Below are 26,932 nucleotides of genomic sequence, written 5' to 3'. Positions count from 1 at the left end.
CCCCTGATCATCTTGGTAGCTCTCTACTGGACTCTGCAGTAGCTCCCTATCTTTCCTGAACTGGGGAGCCCAGGACTGGATACAGTACTCCAAATGTGGCCTCACTAGGGCAGAGTAGAGGGGGAGATTAATGTCTCTTGACCTGCTGGCAACACTCCTTTTAATGCAGCGCAGGATACCATTGGCCTTCTTGGCCACAAGGGCGCATTGCTGGCTCATGGTGAACTTGCTGTCCACCAGCACTCCCAGGTCCTTCTCAACAGAGCCACTTTTCAGTAGGTCAGCCCCCAACCTGTACCGGTGCATGGGGTTGTTCCTCCCCAGGTGCAGGGCCTTGCACTTGCTTTTGTTGAATTTCATGAGGTTCCCTTGTCCCAGCTTTGGCCAGCCTGTCCAGGTCTTGTTGGATGGCAGCACAGCCTTCTGGTGTGTCAGCCACTCCTCCCAGTTTTGCATCATCAGCAAATTTCTTTGTTTGTTCATAGAAGGTCCAGCAGCACATCTCACCTCGTTGGCTCCACCACCTGTATCAAAAAGTTACCCCTGATGCTCTGCAGGAACCTGGATTGTGCACGCCTTGCCATATCGCTTTTCCAGCAAATATCAGGGTGGTTGAATCCATGAGAATCAGCGCCTGCAATTGCAAGGCTACCTCCAGCTGTCTGTAGAAGGCCTTGTTGACTTCCTGAATAGGTGGCTTGTAGCAGATGCTCACATGGTGTCACCCATATTTGCCTGCCCCTTAAGTCTTACCCATAAGCTCTCTACTCTTTCTTCCTCCACCCCTAGGCAGAGCTTGATACATTCCAGTTGCTCCCTTGCATAAAGAGCAACACCCCCACCTCACCTTGCTGGCCTGCCTTTCCTAAAAAGTAAGTAGCCGTCCATGACAGCATTCCAGTTATGTGAGCTATCCCACCATGTCTCTGTAATTGCAATGAGATTGTGGCCCTGCGACTGCACACAGATCTTTAGTTCCTCCTGTTTATTCTCCATGCTGCGTGCATGGGTGTACAGGCATTTCAGAGAGGTAATTGCACGTTTCCCTGGAGGGGTGCACGAGGATCCACTACAGCCATACACACCCTTGAGGTCTAATGAAAATGCCACTTTCTGCGTACCATGTACTGGAGAGAAAGAATTTGCCTTGTACAAATTTTTTACATAGAAAAAAAAATGGCAGCCAGTGAAATGGCTGTTTAGCAACTCTACCTTGTCACACTGCTACAGCTGGTCAATGCCAGCAGTGTAGGGGTGAGTATGTTTTGTCTTGTGTCAATGGGAATTGGCTTATGCGCTAGCCAGTCTCAGTATGCTGCACAGACTGCAAAAGATGGAGAAAGAGTAATATGTAGTCCTGAAAGCCAGTTGCTGGAGTTCATTACTGGTCATTCAGCTTCAAGATCCCACTCAAAGAGGACAAATTTCCTCCTTCATGAGAGTTGTTTATTACAATTATTCCCCCCACACACCCCCCAAATGGGCCTACATTTTAAGAGAGGACTTACCAAAAAGCTAAATCATCTTGGAGCAAAACCTTCCAAGTCTGAAAAAGTAACAGAGTTCTGAATTGACTCAGAATGGTTTTGGGATTTGGGGGCTTTGGGGTTTCACTCAGACCCTTTAAAAAATCTGGTTCCATTAGTTCTGAACTGTTATTCTCTTACCCTGTTGAACACAAAGTTCTCTTCCTAGAACGGGAAATAGCATGCTGAGTGTCCCCATGTTCCCTGAGCTCCACAGAGACCCAAGTAGCCTGCAAAAGTCTTTGTGTGGGGGCTGGGGCCCAGAAAAGCACCTAGTGCTAGTGCTTGGTTGCTGTGCAAGAAGCTGGTGTGGGTGATGCCATGAGAAGGTAGAGAGAAAGCAGGTGACCTGAGCCATTGGTAGCACCTGGTTAGCGCCAGCATGTCGCTGTCGTGGCAGGCAGGAAAGGATGTACGCATGGTGGGGAAAAGGAAGCGGAGGGGTGATCAGCCCAGAAGTGGGAACAACTGGTTCTTGAAACACCATGGTGCAGCCACTGTTCTCTCTGCTAAGGGAGAAGCTAAGGCGGAAGAAGCCCCGCTCCACAGGTATCCGTCAGGCAGCCTGGTGCTTTTAGGGTCCCACTGCACTCCTGTAAGACATGTATCTGGTCTGTCCAGCACTGGAATACCTTCAGTGAAGTGATGTTATCAGCTATTTCTTTGCTGTCTCAGCGTAGAGATAAATCCTGTCATATCTGATAACCTACCAGAACTGAAAACAATTACAGTAAGCCTACTGTCTGGGCATGCTGTCATTTACATTTTGGAACAAACCTTATTTGCTCCAATTTTTCACCAGTGATAACTGTTTTACTTGGCAGTAAAATAGATTTGAACCAGTATTAGTCATTGATGCGTGAACAGTGCTGCCACTGGGAGGGACAGTGATGCAGTCTGATAATGGACCATTCAAAGGCACGCTGCCTGCTCCAATGAAGGATGAATAGCGTACTCTAATGGCAGCAGACAAAAATTTCAGGGGAGATGTGATTTTGATTAGGGTTTTTCTATCTTTGAATAATAGCAAAGTCTCAATCTAGCTCATTTGTTTCAGCAAGACTGATAATTTTTAACAAGTGATAACATAAACACTAGTTTTTTGCCTGGCTCATTGCCCGTAAATCTCTGTTGTTTAAAGTTACTCCCCAATGTATGCTTTCCCATTTTAAAAAATATGTCACCTAAATGCATTACACTGCTTTGGTTCGTCCTTTGTAGGAACTTCAGATGTGCAAGAAGAAACATCTCTAAAGAAAAGGAGCTCGGAGACCTACTGGAGTCAGAAGGACTTCACTCACTTTGGGTCGCTTCAGCAGGGAAGAGACTGGTGTCTTGAACACTTTCTGATAAGTAAGTTTCAAAAATAGCAGAACTGGCTGTTTAGCAAAGGCATGCTGCTGTGCCAGAGAAAATCAGCCAGACCTTGCTCCTAGGGTTCAGGGTGAGGTGAGACAGCACAGGCAATTGTGGGTGGCCTTACAACTTGGAAGCCTCAGGAGTATTTAGCTGTTTAGCAGCTAATGCTAAGAAATGCATTTTTAAAAAGGAGTAGGAGGATCCTCCGGGTGTGGTGGAAACATCTGCATGCCCAGGAACAGTAACACGCCCCCCAGGTAGAGGAGATACAAGTTTTTGTACCCTTCTTAACCTGCTGAGCCACTGGATAGTGAGGAACCAGGGAGCTTTCAGCCCAGATGGCCACCTTGATCCAGGCCTTGGTGGCACATGGAAGGGCCCCATTCCCAGCTTCCCTGCTAAGAGCCAAATCAGCCCCACTCTGCAAACACAACAGCCAGTTGCCAGCCTAGGTAGGGGAGGGTGCCAGGAGAAAGCACAATACATTCCCCATGGAAACCTGCATTTTAACAGTTTGCTTTTGTACATGTTGGGGAACTGAGGAGCACCATCAGGATCCTTTTTGAGGAAGGTGTCATTAAAGATGCCAGAGCAAGGCCATCAGCAGTATCCATGAGGGCACAAGGGCATACCTGTCAGATTGCTGCTGCCTTTTACTACCACAGTGTTTTTAGGGTTTCTGCCAAAACCTCGTGTTTCTCCTTAGCCAGTCAGGAGTAACTGTGGCACACCATCTTCCACATGGTCACTCCTTTGCTCCGTGCCAGCAAAATCAGCTATTCCATCAGCAAATGCTACCCTTCTGTTCCTGTCTACAGTTTGCATGGTGTTTCATTTCCCTCTCTGCTGTGCCGGCCTGTGGAGGCTCCCGTGCTGTAAAACCGCAGTATTGCTACAGAAGTGTATCTCTGGGACCAAAGATCAGCTGCTAAGGACAGTGACAAAGACAATACAGTTCTTTGCTAATCTATGGATGCTGCACAGCTGCTGAAACCAGACAGCTTTCAGTAATTTGAAATCTTCAATGGGTGTTTAATACACACATTCACTGAATTTTAGTCAGAAGCATTCCTGGCTTGGTCAGTATTCTGTCTCCACTTCTCCGCCTCTCCCCCTCTTTTTTTAGTCCATGGGTCATTTAGGCATAAGCATCAGTTTTATGGAGGAGGTGACATGTGAATCCCAGATGTCCACATTATCAGAGATACGCATGACAGAGTTGTAGCGGCTGTAGTGATGCTGCATCTAACAATTCTGTGTGATGTGGCACCAGGTGACACTCTTGTGCCTTCCCCATTGTCGTGGTTTAGCCCCATTTACCAACTAAGCCCCACACAGCCGCTTGCTCACTCCCCAGTGAGTATGGGGGAGAAAATCGGAAGAGCAAAAGTAAGAAAACTCATGGGTTGAGATAAGAACAGTTTAATAATTAAAATAAATCAGTAATAATAACAAAAATAATATAATATAATGAAAAAGAAAATAATGAGAGAGAGGTGAAACCCAGGGGGGAAAAACCCGATCAAACAAGTGATGCAACCGCTCACTACCCACCGACCTATGCCACCAGTCACTGAGCTGCAATCGCTGCTTCCCCCAGCCAGCTCCCCCCAGGTAATACACAGAGCATGATGTCATATGGTATGGAATATCCCTTTGGCCAGTTTGGATCAGCTGTCTTGGCTGTGCCCTCTACCCTCCCAGCTGCTTGTGCACCCGGCAGAGCATGGGAGGCTGGAAAAGCCCTTGACTAGTGTAAGAACTACTTAGCAACAACTAAAACATCAGCGTGTTATCAACATTATTCTCATACTAAATCCAAACCACAGCACTATACCAGCTACTAGGAAGAAAATTAACTCTATCCCAGCCAAAACCATGACACCAATACAAAATTATACCAACATACATATCTAGAGCAATTTCTGCTTTCTCTGCCTGGTTACTCTTCCACATTTGGTACACAGGTGGTCAACATGGGCCTTACAGCTGCTGGTCGTGCTCAGAGTCAAGCAGGGAAATAAGCAGGTGCAGTGGCCTTTCGTAACAGTTAACATGGAATTGCACAGCAGTATTGCTAATGAAGCCAAAAGAAAGGTCATAAACAGACTTGCAGTTCTGAAGGTGTGTCGATATTTCTGACATTGCTGCTACGAGTCCTTCAGCAATGACATTCCTTGGTATTTAATTGTTTTGAGATGGCATCTGTGAGTCACAGAAGCCACTGCCAGGCTCTTAGCAGATCAATGTGAAACCAGCATGTAGCTGATTGAAAAGGTTAATATGACTACTGCCATCATTTCTCTAGCATTGCTGAGGTACAGTGTTACAAGCTACACATCAATAACCTGCCAAAGTGAAAGCTGGAAATAGATTGAGGTTTTTCTGTGGCCAGCTGCACAGCTGAATTCCAGGCAGGACAGAAGATAATTTACATGCCTCTTGAAATAGATCGTTACTGCCAGGCACCTGATTTGAAGTCTGTGCAATCAGAAAGTAGTCAATCAGTTATACAGAGCAATAAACATATATTACATATGTTTACATATGTAGATTACATTTTGTGTAAAGCAGGGTCTGGCAGGCCCAGAAGGCTGCTCAAAGATACCTCTCAGCCAGGGCAATATTCATTTGACAGTACCGCTCCATCCTGTAAAGAAATACAGATTTCCACTGAGATCTAAGTATTATTGCCACCTGGCATCAAATACATCATAGCTGATTTCTGTACGGCAGCAGCCAGAGATACAGAAGTAGTAAACAAAGCAGCTGTTCAACTCTTCGCATTATTTATATATTCTCCTTCCCATTGCTGGCAGTAAGAAACCATACTCCACCTGTCTCACATGGATCATTTGCTAAGCAGAAGGCTGTTATCTCCAAAAACCAGCTGCTAGCACTCAGATGCACAGCAGACTCCAGAGCTGCCGGACTCCAAACTAGCAGCATGGTTGGGGGACCTGGACATTTGCTCTGGCAGGGTTAGTGCAGTGACAGCACACTTGACCGATCCAGGGTCTTAGCACAAATCCATCATCACTATTGTGGTGGCATGAGCATACTCCAAGAGCAGGAACTCACAGGGGGTCTGTCACACTAGGCTTCACTACAGGTGTTCAGCACTTGTCTTCCCCAAGAGCTGATGTGAAATAGAGGATGCAGTGAGAAATCAAATAGGAATAGCACCTGCAGTTAAGCTGGACACTCACATCTGCAGACCTCCTCTTGCAGAGACTGTCTTGCGAGGGCCACTGTGGCAGGAAATGAAATAAAGCTGTCAAGTCTTGTTTGCATGCTCAGATCCCTGCCTCTATCTGGCACAAGAGTATAAACAACAAAGAACAGAACAGGCAACTTCGATACTGGTCATCCTGAAAGATATCAGTTACCCCAAAGGAAGGCAGAAATTCATGACAGAACAAAGGCATTTGCTACCAGCGCTAAAATGACAGGCTCTAAATTGGAATTGGACCTTTGCCTATTTGGGGACTTTGTTTTCTTTCTTTAGAAACAATATACTTAAAGAAGTAAGAGCAAGTAATTCAGTGTTTGTTGTTGAGTCACCCCATACAGATCTTTTATTGATATGGTTTAATGAGGCATGCCAGACCAACAGGTTATTTATTTACCTGCAGGATATCGATATTTGCAATGACTCCAGGACCCTCAGGACAGCTTTCTGTTGCATATGCTTTGGTGGTTAAATAATCTCTAGTAGTCAGTGCTGGGAATATGGGTGAGACAGTGCCAGCAGGTAAAGACATCTAAAAGAGTTATGCCTCCTGTGAGCTTATATGGTTCTTGTTCCAGAAGTGTGGTGATCTTCTGCGCAGGTGCCCCTGTGAGGGGTGGTTGCGAGGGGTCTTTCAGGCAGTCATAAGCCCCTTCCTCAAATAAACTTTGTATGGCCTCTGCAAGTTACTAGGTGAGGCACAGCAGAACCTGGGACTACACATCCTCCAACGTTCCCCCTATGCCCCATGTCCATCAATTTTCCATCTGCAGTTCACTACCTCCCACATTACAACAATGGTTGAGACATTAACCCTTCCAGTCCCTCACAGTGGCAAGGACGCATTATGAGCTGGGGAACTCACTGACACAAAGATCTTTTGGGCTGCTGTCCAGGGCTGTCCTGCCATCTGGCAGCCAAGCATCTTCTGTTCAGTTGCTTCCTATATGTATGACTCGTCTGAGCCATAGTCAGCTCAACTTATGCACAAAAGGCTCATTCATGAGATAGCAAATGTAGTGAAGAACCAAGCAAAAGGTCAACTTTCATGTCAGCTGCCCCCATTAGTAGCACAAAATGAAGAGGCTGGAGTGGTAAGAGCTGGTACTGGGGGACTACTTCTCTCATAGTAACAATGACAGCCAGGTGGCCTTGTCTTGCTGAGGAGGACCCCAGTGTCCTCCCACAAGTAATTCAGGGTCTGTAGAAATCAGTCCTAATAAGGGACATGTTACCAGGGTCTGGGACGTCTCTAGGGAATGTCAAGAATCCAAAGGACACATTATGAATAACAGAGACTAGAAGCTACGGATCAGGAAATGGATGCTTTTGGGCACAAAATAAATATTAATTTTGCTTGAGAGAACTTTTAAAAGATTAAAACATACTGTCATCTCTTCTTTAAACTACATTTCTAGAGAAAAGAGGTGATGAGGTTTTCTTTGTTTCCTCCCTGACATGTCAGAGTATGAGGAAATTTATAATTAATGCAACACTCAAAAAATTAACAAACAGACGGACAAACAAACAAAACAACTCCCATGTCTGCAGGTCGTGTGAACTGGTGGAGATGATCTGGGCCAGGGCAGCTGAATTGGTTTATGCTAGGGTCTGAAATACAGAACAAACATAAGCAGAATAGATGTGAGTCTACTCTCTGTCTCAGACACCCCAGCATCTGGAGGGGAATCCCAGACACTTCTCTCTTGGGCATGGTGAATAAGCATGATCACGCTGTAAAAGAGGAGCGAAAAACTACCCTGCCGGTACCAACTCCAGCACCTCCAACTCCCTGCAGAGCAAGCAAGAAGTCTTTCTGTCCCCTGCTCCTGGGAGCACCCAGGGAAAGTGCTAACAGGAACAGCAGCTGCCTGGTTGCCTCTGGGACTCGGCCACCTCCACCACTCAAGTGCCGCTCACTCTCAGGGACTTAATAGGGCCTGTACTGGGTTTATGTGGCAAGGTTGTGGTAGAGGAGGGGCTGCTTCTGTGCGGCAGCTTCTGTGAAAAGATGCCAGAAGCTGCCCCCATGTCACACAAAGCCAGTTCCAGCTGCTGGCCAAAGCTGAGCTGTGATGTTGGTAGTGTCTCTGTGATAAGTGTAGGATCCTGCACCTGGGGAGGAACAACCCCATGCACTGGTACAGACTGGGGGTTGACCTGCTGGAAAACAGCCCTGCTGAGAAGGACCTTGGAGTGCTGGTGGACAGCAGGCTGACCCTGAGCCAGCACTGTGCCCTTGTGGCCAAGAAGACCAAAGGTATCCTGGGGTACATAAAAGGAGTGTGACCAGCAGGGCGAGGGAGGTTATCCTCCTTCTCTACTCCACCCTAGTGAGACCACATTTGGACTACTGTGTCCAGTTCAGTGTCCAATGACAGGACAAGGGGCAATGGGCGCAAATTGGAACACAAGAAGTTCCAGCTAAACATGAGAAAAGACTTCTTTCCTGTGATGGTGACAGAGCAGTGGAACAGGCTGCCCAGGGAGGCTGTGGAGTCTCCTTCCCTGGAGACATTCAAAAGCCGCCTGGATGCGTTCCTGTGCCCCCTGCTCTAGGTGTCACTGCTCAAGCAGGGGGCTTGGACAAGATGATCTCCAGAGGTCCCTTCCAACCCCTACCATTCTGTGATTTTGTGATTCTGTGCTAACATATTTAAGAAAGGATAAAAAATGCTACACAACAGCTGGTAGAGGGGAGTGAGAAAATGTGAGAGGAACATCCCTGCAAACACCAAAGTCAGTGAAGAAGGAGGGGGAGGAGGTGCTCCAGTCGTCGGAGCAGAGATTCCCCTGCAACCCATGGAGAGGACCATGGTGATACAGGTTGTCCCCCTGCAGCTCACAGAGGTCCATGGTGGAGCAGATATCCACCCTGCAGCCCGTGGCAGACCCTATTTTGGAACAGGTGAATATGCCCTGAAGGAAGCTGTGATCCTGTGGAGAAGAGCCTATGCAGGAACAGGTTTTCTGGCAGGACCTGTGACCATGCTGTGGACCCATGCTGGAACAGTCTGTGGAAGCATGCCATGGAAAGAACTCACACTGAAGAAGGTCATGAAGGACTGTATCCCATGGGTTACACACTGGAGCAGGGGACTCCATGCTGGAGCAGGAGAAAAGCGTGAGGATGAAGGAGTGGCAGAGACAAAGCGTTATGAACTGAACGCAACCCCCATTCCCTGTCCCTCTGCACCACTCAAGGAAGGAGGTTAGAAAAGAAGTTGGTCCTGGGGAAGAAGGGAGGGATGGGGGAAGGTATTTTTAGATTTGTTCTCACTTCTCATTATCCTACTCTGTTATTAACTGGCAATAAATTAATTTCCCCAAGTCAAGTCTGTTTTGCCTGTGACGGTAATTGGTAAGTGATGTACCTGCCCTTATCTCAGCCCATAAGCTTTTCATTGTATTTTTCTTCCCCTCTTCTGCTGAGAAGGGGAAGTGATGGAGCGGCTTGGTGGGCACCTGGCGACCAGCTGATGCCAACCACAGGTCCATTCATCACGGCTGGATGCAGCTTGGGACACGTAGTTAGGAAATAACTTCCAAGTCATAGCACAGGAGTGCACAAGGCATGCTTACCTGTCCACAGTCAAACACAACCATGGATGAGAGTTGCCTAAAAGCCTGGCATCTGCCACTGGGAGAGGAAGCTGGTGAGATGGGCTCCCATGAAGCACCTGTCGCTGCAATGAAACGGACTGGGGAAGAGTCTGGCCACAGCAAGGCCAGAAAGCTACAGCATTTCTAACACAGTCTGTTGATGTGTTCCTCCTTTTTATTGCTTCCTACTTATCTGTGTTTTCCACTTTTTATCTAATGGTGGTTTACCCACACCAAGAGATGGTACCTGGAGGGACCCTGGCTAACACTGTGATATGTTTTCATGGGCTGGGACCTCTACACAATTAGAGACTGATGGGAAATCGGTGGAAAAACTTCACAGCCACATCCTGTCAAGATCTGATCTAAGCAATTGCACAAAAAATGAGAACTCATGTCTTCACATATATAATGCATACTTTGATTTTCTGCTTGCTTGGCAGCCTGAGATAGCATGCTTAAGGAGAAGAAAGCAAAGCATGTGAGACACTAGATTTTCCTGAAGTCCTTTTCTGCTCTTCAACATTCCTGTGCCAGATCCTGACCTACGAACAGTCCAACCCACTGATGAGGGCCTAAAGGCCAAGGTGATGTCTAGTTGTGGACAATGCTGTCCAGGCAGCTGAACTAACAACAGCAGCACCTCCTGAAGGCACAGCTGGAAGCATGCCCAACAAGAAATCACTGCTGAGGCCAATGCTCTTTCCAAAAAAAGAGCCAAACTATAAGATGAAACTTTATGTTTGTACTAGACTTAGGAAAAAAAAAAAGATGGTTTTGGAAGCCCAGAGAAGAGGAGTTACAGTATGCTAGGAAAGAGGTTTAATTTCCATGTTGAGAAATTTCCTTGGAACACCGACTTCAATTAAAGTAATACTTTTTTGCAATGTCTATAGCCAGTAATAAAATTAGTACTTAGAGTAGCTTTTCCCTCCCCCTTCACCCCACCCCAAGTAAAGCAATGCAATTTAAGTTAGCTACAGTGAATAATTAAAAAATATTGCATAGAAAGTTACTTGAGCATTTGTAAATAATTGAAAGACATGTTCTTTAACAGCACGTTTGGGGTGCCCTGCTCCAGAACACTACCCATGGATTGCTGTTAGCACAGAGGGCCAAATCTTTCACTGATGGGAAGTGGCATAGCCCCATTAACCCCGCAGATTGCATTGACCACACTGCTTTACCTCCTTCCTCCTGCCTTAGGGAAACCCTGTCTGGTTTGCCCAGCAAAGGATACTTCAGCCTCAGAGGGAAAAACTCAAAGTTAATAATAACCAAATCAAGTGCAATATATCAAGTCCATGGTCTGCAGTTGATGCAGGTCTTTGCAACCACTCAGGAAGTGCAAGTGATTCCATTTTGCAAGGGAAGAAAGGGTAGAGATGTGTAAGTACCCATGGAGTCCCATGGCGTAAGTGCCACGGAGTAGTTCAAGACCATTAACTGGAGCTAACATTTTGGGAGCTTCAGGGCTTTAAGTGCAGGATAAGCCCTGGCAAGAAAGTATGGTCTTTAGGCCAGATGGCTTATGGTGTGTCTGTTTGCCAATTAGCAAAGAATAGAGGTCTTCCCTGATGAAGGCACATCATGGCCTCAAGAATCCTGTTTCCAAGCAATAGCAAATCTGTGCAGAGGCCTTTGTTCAGTCTCTATCTTCAGGCCATTTGAAAGGATTCCCAGAAGAAACCACCACCATGGAAAAAAGTCTTAGACATTGCATGGTAATGCCCCAGAACGAAACAGGGACCTTTGGTCTCTTTTTTTGGACAGCCATTGAGAAAACATTGTTATCATATATATCCTTGCAAGGGTATGAAGCTGAACTCTTGACTTAAGAAACTAGCAATTCCTTGCCAAGGGAAATTAACTGAGCGCCTTTTGCTTTTGGGAAGCCAAAAGCAAAAGCTGGGATTTTAATTTATTTGCCTGATATATTGTCTTCAGTGTGTGAATGAAAGGAGGAATATCTGTTCCCTCTCAGAGTAGGAGAGAATAAACCGTTAGACTGAGTCTTTCCCTGACAAACATTATCAGGAGATAGAGGTCAGGACTGATTACAGAAGTCTCAAAGGCCTTATAAGGAACCAGATGTCCCAACCCTATTGACCATTAGTAAAAAAGGTGTATCAAAAAATCTTTTGATAATCTTCCTTCCTATGAATAATCTCTGCTACCTATGAATGAGAGAGTCCCAGAAATCCACTGCAGCACAGAAAATGTCAAACACAAAAATATGTTAATGCTGGAGACTTAAAACCTTAAAGACTCAAAGGGTTACTTAAATATATCACTAGTTTCAAATCCAGTGGATCTTCTGCTACATCACCAGTGCTGAGAAATTAAAGCATTGCTCTGTTTAAATTTATGCTGAAAAAAACATATGCATTTTTAAAGGCTGGTTTAATAATCAGACCAGCCAGGAACCACAAAGAAGTATAAAAATGAGTTATCCAAGCTGCTAGCACAAACCTGCTCCGGACGTTGTGAGAATGGCAGGTGTTGACCTATAATAGGTTCACAAGAAATTCTTGAAGTGTAGGCCTCCCATGCAGAACTGGCAAAACATTTGCAGTGCTGGTGAAAGGCCAGAAAAACATGGGGAAAACCATTACCTGGCAGGGATGAGCAAGTGCAAGCATCATGAGGAAGATAGACCACCCCTCTCACCTCCTAAAATCATTTGAGCTTGCTGATGGAACGAAGACTGTTGCAACTGGAGCCAGAGTCAGCAAAAGGTACAGGCATCTCTGTGGACTCATGAGGATCTTGGATTTAATATCTAGTGATGCTATTTTGAAATCAATATCAGACCTTTTGCTTGAGTCTAGGCACTCCTTACTAGATGATCTCTAAGGCAGAGGTGGGGCATGCATCCACCTAGCGCTGGCCTCATATGGCTCTGGAAGCACTGGGGGTGATCACTGCCATATGCAGATGGGAACAGGGCCCTGCCTGAAAGCAGCAAATACTCAGTACAAGATCCCTGGCAACCTCCAGAAGTTCCCTATTTTGCCTCAGGGGTTTATTTAAGCTGTGGATCTCTCAGCAGTTTTATAAAATTGACTTGAATCAGCTGTTCAGGGATGTAAATGCTTCAGGGTAAGCAGGGAGTACACTCTCATTCAGCCTGCATTGAGGCTCCTCCTCACGCTGTCACTTCACCCACTCAAGGGGTAGGCAGCACAAGCTGGCTCACACACGCCGTCTTGCAGAAATGCTGCAGTCGACTTCACTGTGCTCCCAAAGCCAAAATACGGTTGGTCCATGCAAATACCTGCAGTTGCCAAGCAAACCTGTTGCCTCTCATAAAAATAAAATCTAGGTCAAACTTGTTTCCCAGAAGACCCTTTTGACTGCCACTAATTATTAGTCTCATCCACGTTACCCTAGTCTCCTCTTTGTCTCTCCATTACTTTTGCTACACCTGATAGCATTTGCAAGGTCATTCCACTCACCGCCTGCACATGTGCAAAATGTTAGCTTGTCCCAGACTCTGGCAATTCCTCCACTGTTTCCAGATTTTCTCCTGCAGGAACCAGATCTAGTTGGAACAGCTCTGAGAATGTTTGTTTGTGTTGGGGGGAGTTGGACTAGACAGTGTCCTGAGGTCCTGGGCAAAATTGCCTTCCTTCCAATTCAAATTATTCTAGTAGTAGTTAAGAATGAACCTCAGTGAGCTGGATTGTCTCCTCAGCCATTGTTTTTGGACCTGTGGATACAGATGATTGGGGCCTACTGATCAAAATGTATTTGTCTGTAATAAACATGAAATATTTCCTCCTGCTCTGATACACGGACAATGCCCTGATCCATTCCAAAGACAGGCAAGGCAAAAATGCAGTTTGAGTGAAAGCACCCTTTCTTCAGTACAGTTAACACGTTCCATTGCCTGACATTCCATCTTCTCCATCACTACAGTCTCTTTTTTACTCACTGTTCTCATAGACCTCCTTTCTTGTTTTCTTGAACACTGCCAATCCTAGCTGTACACACATTGTAATGTCTCATTTTTATTGACTGCTTTCTCTGTAGAACTTTTTCAAGCTTTTATGCAGTTTTTAATTTTTTATTTTTTAAAAAGATTATTATTCTTTGATGCCTTCATATTCCACCTAAGCAGGAGGGTTTGGGCTAAAGTTTTCACCGTCCAGAGGTAGGGTACCAGTGTGCCAAATAGTATATCGTGTGATTGCCGGTGTGAGCTCTACTCTGATCATAATCAGGCTGTAATGATCTTTGATCTTATGATCTTTGGATCATAACCTGGGATTAAATCCTGGGTCCTGGGCCTGCACTGCTTTCCATCCCAATTGCTGATACAGCTAAGAAAGGAAGCACAAAACAGCAGTGCATTTGTCTTTGCTCACTTTTAGATCCTGTAATGGTACTCTCAGGATATTTTACTGCTGGTCTCACCAATGCCTGTAGTATTTGTCTCCTAAACCAAAGGAGGCTTTTTTTTCCATGCATTGCAGATTAATGCTGCAGGGGCAAATTCACCCTGCCTTAGGACAGAAGTGCTGCTTACCCTGCCTAGCCTGTCAGCGCCTTAATCTTCTTCCACTACCCGCTTTGCCCAAAAAGCAGGGAGGGGCTGCACAGTCTCCACTACTGATGCTCTCACAGCGAAGGGCAAGACCTAAAGCTCTATCCTTGGGATGAAAGCAAGAACGCACAAATGGATGTATTGGTTGAGAGGATAATGAACAGGGAACCGATTCCTCTTTCTTCACCTGTTATGAGCCTGCCAGCAAGGCTGTACGAGCCTTTAACACTCCCCATGCTTTTGGTTCTCCTTCTAATTCTCTTCCCATTGTTTTCTTCCTGCATGGATGGTGAGTTTTGCAGCATCCAGACACTGAAACCACAGTCTCAGCCAGATGGGTGGAAGGATCCAAGACATAAAGACCAAGATGGAGAATTTGACTGCATTCAAATTATCATTAAATTGCATGGAACAAGAGAAATGCCTTCCCCTAAGAGAACCTGTGTCCTGTTTTTGTGCATTCTAGGAGTTGTGAGAAATATGGTGAAGAAAAAAGCATCTCTTCTCCATTTCCTCTGCCCCTGCCTCCCTCCCCACAAGCTTGGGTGAAAAGAGTTTGAAGGTTTCAATAGTTACACAGCACCTTCCTTACATTAAACAAGAGGGAAAAATAATACTTTGGGGACTATGCTAAAAGAAATTATTAATATTCATATTATCCAGTTTGCCCAGTCTCAGTTGACAATATTGAAATTCAGTAAGCTGTTTAGCAGAGGAAGGCTGCTAGTGATAATCCCTTGAATGACCTGTTCATTTGTTGGTGGCAGACTTTGACTCTAGAGGTATTTCAAATATATTTCTATCAACAACGGTTCACTGCCAGTCTGGTGCTGCAAGTGCGTAAAAAGAGATAATGGTCAGCATTTTCCCAGATTCCTGCTCAGCAGCACATTAAGCAGTGACATGGGAGCCTCTTGTGGGATCCCATTACAGCCCACCACCAACACACAAAGCACCATTTCACAAACCAGTGAGAGAAGTCTAGCAGTGAAATTACATTAAACGTGCAGAAGATGAGGTGAGCTCCTCATCTTGCTCTGTTTTCTGTTTAACGCTGAACTTTGCAGGCTACATTGTACTAACAAGGCAAAGAGATGCAAGTCTATGGAAAACTATTTGTAAGGAAAAGTGGGTTGATCCAGGAGTTTTCCATCTGCCTTACAAACATCACACATGCTCTGTACTGGTGGAAGTGAACAAAATAAAAGTTTTTTAATTATTCTGGGACAAGGCCAAATTATTCCAAAATAAGATTTGTACCAACTAATTGTCATTCTCTGGTTTCAAAGCAACATACAGGGAAGCTGCTAAAAACTATATTCATATTATTATACTGAGTTCTGTCTTGAGGTTGGGGGGGTCCATTTTTCAATTTAGGGAGTATCTCAGATATCTTTAGTAATGTTGGACATTGTGGTGTGATAAAGTACTCCATTTTTTCAGTGGATGCCCTATGTCATATTACTTGCTAGGAAAACCAAAATCATATCACCATTTACGAACAACAGAAGTGAAATTACGATTTTGGTCATGGTGGCTGCTCTGCAGATAATGTTGAATCTTTTTTTTTGCCATCTAGGGCAAGGATGCAAACTCTGCATATATAGTACCTGCCTGAACCCGCTACAGATTTTCCCAAGTGCTGAGCAAAGGGGTCACCTGAGATCTGGCTGCTCGGCATAAACCTAGCTGGAGGAATGGCCTGGGCCCTCCCTATCCATCTTCCTTCCTTCTTCCCACATAGCTCACCCCACAGTCTATGGCTCTGTGTCCTGAATGACTGTCTGCAAGCTGCTGGCCTAGCAAGAGACTCTCCCAGAGCTGCCTCCTTGCAGCAGACCTGCTGCTCCCAATTGCCCATTGCATTGCATTCCTGGACCTGCCCTAAGAAATCTGGGAGCCCTGAGGTGTCCCTGGGGCCACCCTGCCTCAGTGTGCAAAATTAATGCCATAGCCGCCCCAGAGGAGTCAATGCTTATCTGGCCAGATGCTGGCTCAGGGATTAAGGGGCACACAGAACCACTCTCTCAGCATGCAGAAACTCCTTCCTGGTGCTGGATGACAGGATCCAGGCTGCACAAAAACCTGACATGCACTAACCAAGACCTGCAAAGATTCCAGCGATGGACCCAGATGGGGACTCTCTGACTCCATCCCAGCCTTGGGAAAGCTTCAGTATAGACCTGCTCACTCATAAGGGCGGAAAACAAATGGCTATGTAGCCTAAGAATTTTTGACTATTGCTTTTCTTGATGTAGGTCTTGGTGATCACCTGCAGCAAGCACTGTGATCTGGAAATTGAATATGCATTTCCCTGTCCTGTGGCATGCATGTGCATGTGATGACTAGGCCATTGCAATTGCAGTTGCAGTGCTGGGGATTCAAGGAGCTGAGCACAGGAACAGTGCAGGGCAAGGAATGACAAATGCATCCCTTGAAGCTCAGGGGACCAACAGGTCCCAGGGTGTCCAGTATGCAAGGGCCTTGGCTCTACAAAGCTCCCCTAGGCCTGATGCCATTGCACAGCAGAGAGCAGATCTGGCTCTACCATCTAACAGTCCCAGGGAGCAAAGGTACCTGGAAGAGCCACTGTGGGACATGGGTCAACCCACAGGGATGCAAAACCACCCAAACAGCCCTTGACAAAGAAAGAAGCAGCAGCATGAAGGGAGAAACTACATGGCACCTATGGACACAGGAGGAGAAACGAAGAAGTCCAAAAGAGGAGGGCAAAATGTGGAGAAATGTCAAGACTGCTATTTGGAAGGCTGGAGACAAGAGGGAGGAGGTTGGCAAGACCAGTGCAGAGGTGGATGTTTGCTTTGGGGGGAGGACCTAACACACTCAGATGAAAAGCCTGCCTGGGCCATTCAGCAGCTTCAGAGACTGTCCCCACCCTGGATGGCAGTCAATCCTCCCCTGCTGTGCTATCAGCTAGGACGACACTAGATTGAGATGAATGAGAAGCACTCACACAAGAAAAGCAATATTACTTAAAATGTCTTACCATACATTTAGTTAATTACTAAATGAATTGCTTTAATGCTACACAGAATATGCAGCTGTGTTTCATGAACTGCTAAAATGTTCTCTGGGCAAACTTTAACATCACTGTTCTCACAGAGGGAAATTGCTGCAGGGAAAAATGCATCTGTTCACACCTAAAATGTTCTGAGTGACGGCTCAGTGGCTATTATCTTTAGGGCACATGGTAATCAATTTCATTAGTATGAAATGTTAAAATATTTATGCTTATCACAAGTGTGCCACCTCCAGGGCAGACTGCAAGCCCAGTCGAGCTGCTGACAGAGAAGGCAATTCCAGGGTATGTTAAATAAAGTCAATCCACACTTTTTGCTTTCTGTCATAGTGCACGTTTCCTAGGCCTCAGACCTGGAAACCACATCACGCTTTCCCTCGGGCTCTCTCCAGCAGGCCTACATCCCTTCTGTGATGAATGCCCCAGCTCAGACACAGCTTGCCAGCCCACAGCTGACCCATAGCAAATAGCAAATAGCAAAAACCTGTTGACCATACACATGCAAGGAGGACAACTGCCTGTGATACATCCCAGCTTGAGGCATGCCTTCTCCATGACAGCACAATTGCCTCCTGATTGGCTTGTGATTGACAGTGGCTCAGGTCACTTCAATAGCTTGCCAAGCCAAGGTCAGGCTTGCACATAGCTCCTACCCAAGTACAGCCCTTCACTTACCTGTATTGAGCTGCATCTCCAGTTTGTCAAGAATAAGCTCCTGGAGCTGCTGCCTTGTACTTCTGCTGTTACAGTTCAAGGAAGAAAAATAAGGCACAAATGAAAGTTATGAACCAGAAAAGCCTACATACTTCATTGGCTTCCCATGTTATGTGCATTCATGTTCAGGCACTTGAGACAGATCATCACTGCTGATATAACAGGGAAAGTACAAAAGCCTCCCTCATCATGCTGTCCACCATTGCTTCACCCCTTTCCGGATTTGAAGTGCCCCAAATGTTGCACTGGGACACCTATGACATGCCTACACAGATGGGCAGACAATCATGGGTGACTTAAGTCTTGAAGATGGTCTCCAGTCTCCATCCTGTACCTCTTGTTGTTGAGGCAGTCTTGATTTATGGGCCCAGCTGTCTGGTGGAGAGGGGCAACATACTGACAGAATTTTGCTGAAAACTTGCCCCAGGAGTCTGCTCCTGCCTCAGAGTAACTTTCTGCATCGTGATGAGTTGAGAAAACCTGAAAGATGTAGGGATCTGAAAACACCTTGAGAAGCATTTGTTTATCTTTGCCTAGAAGAAGCCAAGTCACTTGGGAAGATAAGTTTCAGAGATGTTTTCAACACCTGTAAACAAAGCCAAATATTTTGACTGTAGCAATGTAGTGATTGCCATGTGTTACAAATACAGTCAGAAGCATGTTCTGCTGAGCACATGATCAGGCTGATGGGTATTCGCTCTGCCTGCTATTTGGTGTCTCATTCAGAATAAAGAACCAATGCCCTGAATATGAATTGTGAATACATTATTCTATTTTCTGCTCAGGTAATGTTCTGGTCTTTTCTGATTTTCAGAATACTTGTGAAGGACCAAGTGCACACATTCTTGCCTGTATGATTTACTGAGGAAAGAAACCATTAGCTGCAGCAAGAGCTGTATTTTAGCTATGCAATTACACTTACGGCCTGTCATCTATCGCTAATGCTTAGGGGAAAAAGAGCTTTTATTGTGGAATTATGTTGAAACAGAAATAAACCACCTGTGTGCCAGGGAAGCCCTGACTTGGCTTACTCAGCAATAGTGGCCAGGCCTATTAGCCCCATCTCTTGATAAATGTTCTTCTTACGAGGTAGTTCTGGTCTATGGCTCTCTGCTCAGGTTTCTATAGCTCACTTGTGAGTAAATGCTATGAATGGCTGCTTGCAACCTAACACATTGCTTCATTGGATGCCTCTTCCTCTGCCCTGCAAGAGCCCTGGACCCAGAATTACAACCTGCTCAGCACTCTCTCTCTTGTCTCAAAAGGAGAGTATAAACTGAGTTTAACAGTTTCCATCCAGGCCAGAAGTGTCCTCACCTTGCCTTTTAAATCATTCACTGTCTGAATTAAAATTCCGTGTGGAGTCTTCATGTAGAGTGTAAACGTATTTCAGAAATTCACACAGAGCCATAAAATCCCACTTCATACTCTGCACTCTTTAGTTCACTGCTTTAAAGGAGGCTCACAAGATATTTTACCAGCTAAGTTATTGGATGGGAAGGGGCTTGTGGATGGAGCTGAGAGCTTTCTGGATATTTTTTCAGTCTCCTCTGAGCCTCTTTGAACTTCAGTAATAAGACCTCCCAGGAGACTTACAGCTCTTCCTGGCTACTGTCAGGCTAAAGAGAAGAGTATTTTCTCTCCCTCTTTTCTCTTATTGAAGCATTTCACCTCTGGGCACAGCTTCCCTCCATTACATCCTGATCTTACTTGTCTTTAAAAATAAGGGAGAGATGGACTGGAGAAAAAAAAACAAAACAGCAAAAACTGAGGCCAGCCAAACCTCTGTCAGAACAGAAAGAACTTGGAAGGAGATTAAGGATGAGAATGTGTCCCTAATTAGTCACATGGAAGGAAGAAGAGCCACAGGCAGAATGGCTGTGCACCACACAGTGCAGTGCCAGCCAGCAGGTACATGCACAACACAGGTCTCCTAAGTCCACAATACACATCCCAACTGGGGGCACAACATGTACAGTGCCAAACAAGCTATCAGATATGCCCCAGCATGTTCAACTTCAATAGGTATATTACACTAAGTTGTGTGTTAGCAGGCTCACAAAGGTGGCCTTTTCGGCAAAGCTGATTTTGCTGTTACACATAAGACAAACTCTTGACGGTGTTCTCTGCCCAAGCAGGGTCATCATTGAACTTATGCATGTGGCACCAGCGTGCTGCTTTTGAAGACCCACCTGCATTACGGAGGGAACAGCTGGAAATGGTTGGCATTCTCAGCATCAGTATTTTCCCAAAACTTGAGGTCTAAATGTATTCTGCATTTTGTTCCTAAGCAACTGGGGATAACTGAAGCACTAAGTATGCTTGCAGTCGCCACTGCCCACCTGGGATATTTCCGTTTTTCTTCATTATTGAGGGCATTCTGGAAACGGGAGGAGCCCAATTTACTTTCAAACGTGCTGTGCATCAGTACTGACAGAAGTTGTCTGATGATCAGGCTTGGGACACACCCCACACACCCCCTGCCCCCGCCACCACCTCAGCTGGCACAGAGCTTCTCACTGACATCTGTTTTCAAATAGGCTGGCTAGTCATCTGGAAGTATCCATCTCTCTCTGCTGTCTATAGAGGAGCCTAAGAGAAGACTTCAGAGCAGCAGTCTAATTCCCAGGTGCCTGAAGTGAGCTCAGGTAGATGGATGCTCCCAGGAATGGGCTAGAATGCTGTGCCCTGGCCTGACACCTGAGCTAGTGCTCCATTGGCAGGCTAGTCCCAGTGGCAGGCAAACACATCCCCAGGTAAAGGGAGAACCTGTTTGGGATGATTCACACAAGATGTCCTACCTGTTGTAACCTCACAATCACACACTTGCACATGTACCCATAAACACCCACGCAACCGGGTTTTGTAGCCTCTGCAGTTTCTGCTTCTAAAAATAAATGGGGTGGATTTTGCCTCCTGGTCAGTGCTAGGGTAAGGTCCAGGGAGACCTGGGCACTCTGTTTTGGGTAGGTTAGAGCTGACCACCTGCTGTTATCTCCACATGGACAGAGAATTATAAGCAGGTGGCTCAGGAGGGTTTGGGCAAACCAAACGTCAATGGCGTGAAGGAGAAAAGATGGGAAAACCTTACCCATTTGCTCTGGCATCTCTCTCTGCGCAAGTGCTCTGGGTCTGTTGGGTCTGACAGCCATCAGCGTGACTATTTCCTGTGGAGATATCATTTTGTTCTTCTGAGTCAGACCAATAGCACACCGGGAGGCAGAGCTGAGCAGCATAAAAATGCCCTGGAAGGGAACTCACAAAAAGTAGGTTTATTCGCAGCTCCAGGACAAAACTTGTTGAGCCAGCTCCTTCATCTGTAAAGCAGGCATCTGTGCTCAGGAAGTCAGGTACTAGAAATGTACAGTAGATGCTTTGTGAAAACAGACCATTTAAAAATGGACAGCTGTTCTTGGAGATAAGTCCAATATATATATATGTATGTATATATACAAATACACCTACCTATATCCATATATATACATTTTATGTATAAATACGAATATGTCTGTATTTGTGTATATATATGTATGTATATGTACAGTCATGTATACATACGCACAGAAAAAAGTTGATACTCTGGAATCTCAGCTTGTGCTATTCTTCTCCTCCTCCTGCTCCTGCTCCTGCTTCTTCTTCTTTAATGAAATAGAGTTAAAAGGCTTGGAACTGTGAAATAAATGCTCATTTCTGGCTCAGGACCAGGAGGCAGAGCAGGAGGAATCTCTATCCATATAAGTATTTAAATATCCCAGCTTTCAGGGGCAAGGCTCAGAAGTTTTGAACGCAGGGGGCTGGTAGATCACCCTGCCTCTAAAAGCAATTCCCAGGCAATTCCTTCCAGTGGGTTTCTCCAGCATTGTCTCAACCTGACACTGAGTTGCTGACACCTTAGTATATTAAAGCTTGCCAGAATAGGGGGAAGATAAATGGTGAGATGTACTTCAGCCCTCTCAACCTCTGAAATGCACTTTCTGCCCAGCATAAGAGAAACCTTTGGTAGGCTATTAAAAAGAAAATGTAGGCTCACATTAGTGGTGAAAGGAAGGTCAGAGTCCCTGACATCTACTGATTTGCTCTTCCTGTACTAAAAAACATTTACATATGGGGAGAATCTGCAAAATGAGGTATCTGCCTTCCTCTAAACCTTTTTAAAGTTCTCTGCGTAATTGGACCCAGATCTGCCACAACTGTTTCACCACTTAACTCTGCTAGTGCTGAGGGGAGCTGCATGCTTAAAATCTGGGCTTACGTCTTTAAGAAGACTGAGTAATTTACCCATCTTTTAATCAAGACCAGAAGGCTTTGAAAGACCTAGAAACAATAAAAGCAAAATGTAGAGCTTCATTCAGTCACTAAAATCAAAGTTAGTAACAGCGTTTGAAGGAAGAGGGCGATGCCAGATGAGCATATCCAGCTGTAGACAGCACCATTGAATATAAATGTATCTGATAAAAAGAAAACCAACCAAACCCAAAACCAAACAAAAAACCCCAAACAAAACCACAGAATGGATAGAGTAATCCCCTAGTCCTGGCATTCACAGATCAGTGTGTTTTGGTTAGAGACATTTCAATGGCAACAGAGAAGCCAGGACAGAGGTTACAGAATCAAACGCATCATCACAAGCTCTTATTCTGGAGCACAGTTTAGAAGAGTGGCACTGGGCTGTATGCCAGGACCACATTACATGGTAACACTGACCAAAGTCCTAGTTAGAGCTAACTGGAAAGGGCAGTAACCCTTAAGAACATGTCTTTCTGTCAAACCATAAAAACCTTGTGAAAACTGTGTGGTTCTGACAAAAAAATACAGTGACAATTTTTTTTTACTTCATTTTGGAATATTTTGCGCCACCTGTTATTATTTCCTGATTTTGTTTCTAATATTCTGGCATTGTGGGAAAAAATACAGATCCAGTATTATGATGGGAAAATGCCATGGTTGAAAATATGTATTTCTGAAACTCTCCATTTTATAGGGAAATGGATTTTTCACAATGCACACTGGAACAAGGATCATAGAATCATAGAATCATAGATTCGTTAAGGTTGGAAAAGACCCTTAAGATCATCGAGTCCAACTGCTAACCTATCACTGCCAAGTCCACCACTAAACCATATCCTCAAGCACCACGTCTGCCCTTCTTTTAAATACCTCCAGGGATGGAGACTCAACCACCTCCCTGGGCAGCCTGTTCCAATGTTTGACAACCCTTTCGGTGAAGAAGTTTTTCCTAATATCCAACCTAAACTTCCCCTGGCACAGCTTCAGGCCATTTCCTCCCATCCTATCGCTTGTTACTAGGGAGAAGAGACCGACCCCCACTTTGCTACAACCTCCTTTCAGGTAGTTGTAGAGAGCAATAAGGTCTCCCCTCAGCCTCCTCTTCTCCAGACTAAACAACCCTATCTCCCTCAGCTGCTCCTCATAAGACTTGTTCTCTAGACCCTTCACCAACTTTGTTGCCCTTCTTTGGACATGCTCCAGCACCTCAATGCCCTTCTTGTACTGAGGGGCCCAAAACTGAACACAGTATTCAAGGTGCGGCCTCACCAGTGCCGAGTACAGGGGCACAATCACCTCCCTGCTCTTGCTGGCCACACTATTCCTGATACAAGCCAGGATGCCATTGGCCTTCTTGGCCACTTGAGCACACTGCTGGCTCATGTTCAACCATCTGTCAACCAATACCCCCAGGTCCTTTTCCTCCAGGCAGCTCTCCAGCCACTCCTCCCCAAGCCTGTAGCGTTGCATGGGGTTGTTGTGACCCAAGTGCAGGACCTGGCACGTAGCCTTGTTGAATCTCATACCGTTGGCTCTGGCCCAACGATCCAGCCTGTCCAGGTCCCTCTGTAGGGCCTTCCTACCCTCCAGCAGATTGACACTTCCACCCAGCTTGGTGTCATCTGCAAACTTACTGAGGGTGCACTCAATCCCCTCATCCAGATCATCAAGGAAGATATTGAACAGGAGCGGCTCCAACACTGAGCCCTGGGGAACACCACTCATGACCAGCCGCCAACTGGATTTGACTCCATTCACCACCACTCTCTGGGCTCGGCCATCCAGCCAGTTTTTAACACAGCGCAGAGTGCACTTGTCCAAGCCGTGAGCAGTCAGCTTCTCCAGGAGAATGCTGTGGGAGACAGTGTCAAAGGCCTTACTAAAGTCCAAGCAGACAACGTCCACAGCCTTCCCCTTATCCACTAAGTGGGTCGCCTTATCACAGAAGGAGACCAGGTTAGTGAGGCATGACCTCCCTTTCATAAACCCATGCTGTCTGAGCCCGATCCCCTGGGTGTCCCGCATGTGCTGCGTAATGGCATTCAAGATGATCTGCTCCATGACCTTTTCCGGCACCGAGGCCAGATCCTCCTTCCGACCCTTCTTGTAGAGGGGTGTCACATTTGCTAGTTTCTAGTCACCTGGGACCTCCCTGGTTGACCAGGACTGCTGATAAATGATGGAGAGTGGCTTGGCGAGCTCCTGTGCCAGCTCCCTCAGTATCCTCGGGTGGATCCCATCCGGCCCCATGGACTTGTGAACATCGAGGTGAAGGAGCAGGTCGGTGACTGCCACCTCTTCAACAGCTGGGACTTCATTCTGCATACTAGCTCCATTTCCCAGCACAGGGGCCCGACAAGCCCAAGGATGACTAGTCTGACTATTAAAGGCTGAGGCAAAGAAAGCATTAAGTACCTCAGCCTTCTCCTCATCTTTCGTGGCAAGGTTACCTTCCACATCCAACAAAGGAGGGAGATTCTCCCTGGCCCTCCTTTTGTCACTGATGTATTTATAAAAACATTTTTTGTTATCTTTAACGGTGGCGGCCAGTTTAAGTTCCAGCTGGGCCTTTGCCTTCCTAATCTTTTCCCTGCATAACCTCACAACATCCTTGTAGTCCTCCTGAGTCACCCGGCCCCTTCTTCCAAAGGCGGTAAGCTCTCCTTTTTCTCTTGAGTTCCAGCCAAAGCTCACTCTTCAGCCAAGGCGGTCTTCTCCCCCGCCTGCTCGACTTACGGCACATGGGATCGGCCTGCTCCTGCGCCTTTGAGACTGCCTTCTTTAATAACATCCAGCCTTCCTGGACTCCTTTGCCCTGTGGGTCTGCCTCCCAAGGGACTCTGTTAACCAGATGCCTTAACAATCTGAAGTCTGCCCTTCTGAAGTTCAGGGTAGCGGTCTTGCTGACCCTCTTCCTTACTTCTCCAAGAATCAGAGTGGTCCATCCTTGCAAGTATTCAAATGTCAGCTGAACATGTCCCTGAGCAACCCCATGTAATTGGACCAGCTCAGAGCAGGGAGTTGGATGAGCTTTTCAGAGCCAACCTACACTATTCTGTATTCTGCAATGTAAGGGATGGGAAGAGGCTTGCTATGGCTCAGGGGAATGAAAGCCTAAGAAAGATTTTTTTTCTCCATTTCACTCTTCTCCACGAAAAAACATGAAACATAAAACATCAAATTTCAAAAAGCTAAAAATATTCCATGGTACTGTCTCATATGGCAAAAGGGCAGCGGGGTCATATGGTCTTCCTTTTAATACAAACGTTTATTTCTTTTCAATTTAACATCAAACAGCTCCAGTATGAAGTGAGACCTGAAGGATTTGTCCTCCCTGGGCATGGCCTACTCTTGCAGCGGTTTGACAATGCAATCCAGGCTGAAACGTCACAGCGCTTGGTGGAAAGTGCCCAGCAAGGTCTGACAGCAGCATCGGCTTCCCTTCCTCTGCTTTCCCAGTTGGTTTCTTCACAGATCCAGACAGGATTCTTTGCCTTTGCAGCAGGATTACCACATGTTCCCATTCTTTCATGTTAGAGGCAACCCCCTTTTAAGTGAATATTTATAGTGCAACCCACATGGCACCAGCTGGGAGGCACTGCTTTGGATCTAAGCGCATTCACCCAGTCCAAAGAGCTGTTTGTGACTTTGGGTGTCCCTAATGCCATTCATTAACTTCAGGTTTAGTAACCCTTGAATAGTTTATACTTCCTCTTTACCGATGTTTTACTGAAAAAGCGGTTGCTTCTCAGATTCCACTAACTCTCATCAAAGTAGCTAACATGATATACGTAAGCACATGTATAATATAAATATATTATTATATTATCACAATTGTGCATTTGTGCAATTTATTATGTATAACACAGGCACACACGCATACTAGATAAAGCAACGTATCCAACATGAATGTGCAAACCACCTAGCTTCCAACCAGAAAATCCTGTGATGAACAGCAACTACTCAGTGCATGGGCAACAGCTGTGTAATACTGCCTGGACCAAGAAAAATGCAGCCGGTTCCATTCCCCCTGCCCTCGGGTGAGGCTGGGTCCACGGCTGGTGTAAAACCCAACCAATTTCACCAACATGAATAGTGGTGTACCAAGGAAAGCCAGCTGGGAATCCACCCAGCATGTTTGCACTAGATGTGAGCACAGGACTGGAGACAGGAGCTAAGCACCCTGTAAGAAACACCCAGTGGCACACTGTTGAGATGAATTTCCCATTTTCCTGAGTGCTTCAATATATTGACCTTGGCATCCCCTTCTTTGCTGGACTCCAGTGTTGGTCACTTTGGAGCCCATGTGCTCCTGGGGCTTGGTGCAGGAGATGGAAGCAGCTGCTCGCACTGCACTGCCCCTCTGCCAGCTGCAACCAAGCTGCCAGGCAGCCTCTCTCGTGGACACCCATCTGTGGTGGGCCCTGCATGAAGGGTGCATGAAATATCATCATACAGTGCCATGTTTTGGTCCTTTGCAGATCCCCTTCTTGAAGACACTGATCTCAACAGACTGTACTCTAGAATTAGTCCTCTCTCTCTCTTAATAATGCCAGGTACTGTGTACAGTATATGGCAAATACTGCTTACTGTTTTCTGCCACATCCAAAGAATATTAAACA

General features: G+C 45.9%; 1 long non-coding RNA gene across 1 annotated transcript; it reads left to right on the top strand.

The window, feature by feature from the left end:
* The first annotated feature begins 1,926 nt into the window (after positions 1 to 1,926).
* On the top strand, positions 1,927 to 9,450 carry LOC142055066 (uncharacterized). The gene is made up of 3 exons (XR_012659792.1): positions 1,927 to 2,075; positions 2,748 to 2,879; positions 7,784 to 9,450. It is a non-coding gene; the product is annotated as an uncharacterized LOC142055066 (long non-coding RNA).
* Positions 9,451 to 26,932: the final 17,482 nt, after the last annotated feature.

The sequence above is a fragment of the Phalacrocorax aristotelis genome, chromosome 3, assembly GCF_949628215.1.
Source record: "Phalacrocorax aristotelis chromosome 3, bGulAri2.1, whole genome shotgun sequence".
Taxonomy (NCBI): Eukaryota; Metazoa; Chordata; class Aves; order Suliformes; family Phalacrocoracidae; genus Phalacrocorax; species Phalacrocorax aristotelis.
This window is presented reverse-complemented; position numbering and strand designations above follow the sequence as displayed.